Genomic DNA, 5,216 nt, shown 5'->3' on the forward strand with positions numbered 1-5,216 from the left:
GCTGTACAGGTGATTGACCAGTTACAAATTATCTAATACAGTTGACTATTACAATAATTCCAGGGAAAAGTATTCATGACAATGCGTCTTACATTCATTCACCCCAAATGTGACTTGCGCTGTTTCCGAAAATCTTTTGGTGGGAAGCATCAGTTCTTTTCAGCAATTTCAGAAAACTCCTTTTTCAAAAATTCTCCGCGACCAAACAGAGACTAGAGATTTTTACAAATAGAAGTTACGTATACCGCTGGGTATACGCGAGATCAGGAAAAGTAACGCGAAGCTGAGCGCCTTCTTTTTTCCTCTCAAGGTACTGCAATAATGGTTGCGAAAAAATTCCAAAGCGTATTCAAGGACCGAATGGATGCAACTTGTAGAATAGAAGGGCATTTTTAGATTGAATGTTTGCGCCTTTTAACTTTCTAAGAAAATACAAGCACGAGCATGCATGCATGACAACCTTTCCACACATGACCTTCTCGTGTTCGCTTTAGTTGAGGTCGGACTAAGGATTTACCAGATATGATTGCCGTTTATTTAAAGAGTTCTGAAGCATCGTTTTAATTTTTGAAACAGAGAAGCAGTTCCTTGCACTGGTTTTGCGTATGAATTCTTATAACAAAAGAGACTGCGCACCTAATCGGCTAATTATAATTTCGCCTGCAAGCAAACGGGGGTTTCATTCTCACTGGGAGATATTTATACTCCTTGTCGCTGTCATTTATAGTTTTGTTCCGCCGAATGAAAAATCCATTTTAATTTCCAACATACTCAATCGCTTATACTTTGCTAGTTAACTCACAATTTCTCTGGTAAACTGAACCCCCTCAAAGAGCAGCCGTGTTTGCGTCTCGTGGTTGAGTGCAGGCCTTTATCAGCTTTATCACCTTTGATGCATGTGCGAAACATTACTGCGAAAAGGTAATCATGTCTAATTAAATTAAAGAAAGTTATGTCAAGGCTAAAAAATACCATGGATAGAAATAGTACGATCAGTGAATGGAAAGAGTTTTGTCATTGCTCAAAAAGGTTCTTTCATTAATGGAAAAAATACATTTGCCTTCTAACCCTAACCCATCACTTCGTAGTGATGAACAGCTCCAATAAACTTCGCAGTTTAACATCGGAAATTTCGGAAAGCATTCATCCGCATTGGCTGTAAAAATCAAGCTGCCGGTGCAAAATACGATAGATTCGGACAAGGAGCGAAAAAATGTCTTAACAAGTACGTTCCAATCACTTATTGGCTTCCCAACTACAGCTTTGACAGTCTTTTGCGGGACATTATTGCCGGTTTGACTGTTGGCTTGATGGTTGTCCCCCAAGCGTTAGCTTATGCTACTGTAGCTAATTTACCACTGCGATGTGGGCTGCATTCGGCGTATTTAGGATGTTTTGTGTATTGTATATTTGGTGGATGTAAAGATGTCTCCATCGGACCAACAGCAATTGCAATTACGTCACTTACGGTGAGCCAGTTCGACAGAGGGGAACCACTGTATGCCACAACATTGGCTTTATGCGGCGGAACGGTTCAATGTTTGTTGGGTGTCCTGCGCTTGGGTTTCCTGGTCCGATTCATTTCTGTACCAGTAATCAGTGGTTTTGTGTTGGCTGCAGCTATCACCATTGGCTTTGGTCGAGTGAAGAATCTGTTAGGATTAAAGCACGTACCAAGAGACTTCATCCCTAACGTTATTAACACTTTTAGGCATATTAAAGAAACTAATCCTTGGGACTTTTTGCTGGGGTTCTGCTGTATTTTGTTGTTGTTCTTCTTGAAGAAGATAAAATGGAAAGAGGATGAATATGTAACCACATTGCAGCGAGGCTGCAGGAAGTTCTTGCGGCTTTTATCCACAGCACGGAATGCACTGGTTGTTGTTCTGGCGGCCTCCATTGTGAGAGCAGTGGAATCGTTATCGGGCAATAGTGATATATTCACTTTGACAGAAGAAGTGGTAGGGGGTATTCCAGAATTTAAGGTAGGTGAAAAAACGTTTTTGCATATTGGTGAGAGTTATTTGGTTAACTTCTTTCCTTATTAAGGGCTCTTTAGGGACAATTAAGAACCAAATGAAATTAAATGAGTTAAAAATATGATAGCTGGCCATTTCCAAAATTTACCTTAATGGTTGTATCCTGAGCTACCATGCACAGGGAAACTCCACTGAGCTATACTAATTAAAATACGATAAAAGTTTATGTTGACATGATCGCAGTTAATCTTTCTTTCCTTTCTTGATTACTGCATTTATTCTTGTTTTCTTTGTCGAGGCTGTACTATTATGTTTAATTGTTGCCCACCTCGAATAACTATGCCTCTAATTATGGGTAACAAATAATTATAATAAAATGCTGTTGGCGTTGCAATCCCGGCGCAACTGGATTTCAAGTCAAGAGCAGCCAGCCATTCACAAATTCATTTATCAGTTTGTGCATAAAGGACCACCCTCGGTATATCTGCGACATAAAGGTAGAGGTCCAATATTTAGAAACGGATACGGTCTGTAAATTCAAGGACCTTTAAATGTCTCGTCGGCCCTTATACGGACTGAAAAATGCATTTCATTAGTGGGACTTAGAAATGCACTCAATAGCCCACTTTCGATGTATTAAAATTCTTTTCTAAACAAAAGGAATCATCTCGAGGCTTCGGGGAATAAATACAAGGATTTGTATGAGTTTATTCCACAGAGCCTTTAGATGATGCCTTTTGTTCACGACTGAATTTTAATATATCAAAAGTGGGCTATTACAGAAGTTTAACCTCTTAAAAGCATTTCGGCTTCAAAAAAGTCTGTTAAGTTATGGAACTATGTATGTATGTATTACATATTACCATGTATGTAATGAGTGTATAAATAGCTAGCCAGTTGTTTATTCTTAGAATGTGACAATGGCGATGTGGGGTGGGTTCAAAAAGATCAGAAGAAATTTAAAACCTCGCGCTGAAAGAACTCTGTATCAGCTGATGCACTTCGTTTAGTATGTGTAAGGCCAGATATATTACACCTTTGTTACAATTTTTAAAAGACCAGTTGTCCTCTCACTTTAAATACAAAATTAAAGTGTGAAATTTAAAGTTCTCATGTGGGGCGAAGAATTCTGTCACGTCAGTGACATATTACGGCTCAACGCAGTTTTTTCTCCCCAAGTGATAAATGAAAGAGAAAGAAATTGCAATCAATTGCAAATTTAATCTACAACCCAAAGAGTGGATCATTTACTTTTTGTCAACCAGGAGGAGCCTGTCAACATCCAAAATTTGTTACTAGCTAAAAGTAAGAAATGGTTTGGAAGCTCGACAAACATCAAAGGAGCAAACAAAGATGCGAAGATTTAGGTTGGAAAGTCCACGACCGTGCACAATCTTTTGTTTTGCGCTCATACACTATGCATGAATTACGTAACCAACACGTTTCTATTGGTTAGTTCCTCAGTACGGAGTAAACAACTATTGTGTTTTGTGCACGGTCAAGGCCAAAAATAGAACAAAAACCTACAACAAAGAAATTTGTCGGGTTTCAAAAACATTCCCCTCTATTAACTAGGCTTTGACTGATAAGTGCGTGCTCATGGTCGAAATGTCAACTGCTTCCGAGTATTAAAACCGAAGGTTACGCAAGTGAAAAATCCACCATTCACCTTTTGGAGCCTTCAGGAATAATTTTACTTTGGTTTTGGGGTTTGGCCATGGGCCGGTACGTGCAAACCGTTTTATTTGTTCTCTTTACAACTGAAAAATATAGTGGTGCGGATAATGGGCCTTGCGGGTACGGCCAGAAATTTACTGACGGTTACCCTGGTTCCAGAGGTTTTTCTTGAGCCGCGAGAGAGCCGCAAGGCGGGAAGACCAGTCGCGAAACGGCGAAGACCAGTCGCGAAGAGGCGAGAACTAGAGGAAAACCTCGGACTTGTATCTCACGTTTATGCAGACGCCAATTGTCAAAGGCGTCAAACTGACAATTACAAAAAAGGGACTATTAAATGACAACTTAGCAATCGCGCGTCCCCTCGGTATTACCAAAGCAAACGAACCAATCATATTGATTAGCGTGTTTGTAAAAATATCAATCAATTAGAGCCTGAGGGTCAGATCCTGACCCTGGCGTCTGCTTGAAAGTGAGATTGAAGTCCACTGTAACCAGAGGTTTTAATTTTCTCTTCTCGCTGCTTCTCGACTCGTCTTCGCGGCTCTCTCGCTGCACAAGAAAAACCTCTGGAATCAGGGTAACGGACCGTAGAAATTACCGGCGGTAGTTCTGCTTTTCGCCTAGCCAGTACAGGGAAGGTGTTTTCAATCTGCTCGACAAATTTACCAACAACTCGCCTTCACATCTTTTTTGAGTGTATGTCACGCCTTGTGTTGTCAGTTTTCCCGGAGAAATACTTGCAACTACTTGACACTGAAAAGAAATGCACTGTCACTAGGGCTGTCTTTGTGCCCTCTTTGTGTTCCAGTAGAAATAATAGGCCAAAGGCCGAGTTTTTTTTAATGAGTTCGAGGTTTTTGGATATCCGATGAACACTCTTTCGAGTGTTTGATAGTACTTCTTAAAGGAATCAGTATTTTTTTGAGAGATATTTGGGATTAATCTTGGAAAAATGTATGGTAATTAAGACCACATATGCAAACTTCCTTCGCGATAGTGATTTCTTTGGTTTTTGGCTTATGAATTATAAATGGCTTTGCGAAAGTGATTTTCTCCCTCTGACGAAATACGGGGGCTTTGGTCATTTGATATCTAGAGGGGCACTTGACATTTTGGATAGGTATGATTTGGATAGGTATGATGCTTTCCGACAGCGTAAGATATAAATCCGAGAAAACCAAGACACTACCCCTCCCGGCTTTTTACAACCATTAATTTCATTTGACCGATTGTATTGTCACACCACCTGTACTTTACGGGACACACGAACCCAACAGATGTACCTACCCCCAACCAAGTGCCTTCTTAGCTCAGTTGGTAGAGCACTGCAACAGCATCGCAGAATCCCGTTGGAGTCACCTGAATTTTTCAGGTTTCTATCAGAGACAATTACTTAAATTATCCTACTAAGTGCGAGGATTATTTCGATCTCTTTTTCGTCGATAAGCTTTCTTCCCTCTCATATTCCATCTATCTATATGACTATGTACGACTCTGATCAACAATATTGTTCATTTTAAATGGAAAATGAAGACCACCCCTCTCCCCAATTTCATTGAT

The 5,216-nt window shown here is 40.0% G+C and overlaps 1 pseudogene; it reads left to right on the top strand.

The window, feature by feature from the left end:
* The first annotated feature begins 1,310 nt into the window (after positions 1–1,310).
* The window catches only part of LOC138013689 (sodium-independent sulfate anion transporter pseudogene), a 4,908-nt pseudogene continuing 1,002 nt past the window's right edge, over positions 1,311–5,216 (top strand).

This window comes from Montipora capricornis, chromosome 8, assembly GCF_036669925.1.
Source record: "Montipora capricornis isolate CH-2021 chromosome 8, ASM3666992v2, whole genome shotgun sequence".
NCBI lineage: Eukaryota > Metazoa > Cnidaria > Anthozoa > Scleractinia > Acroporidae > Montipora > Montipora capricornis.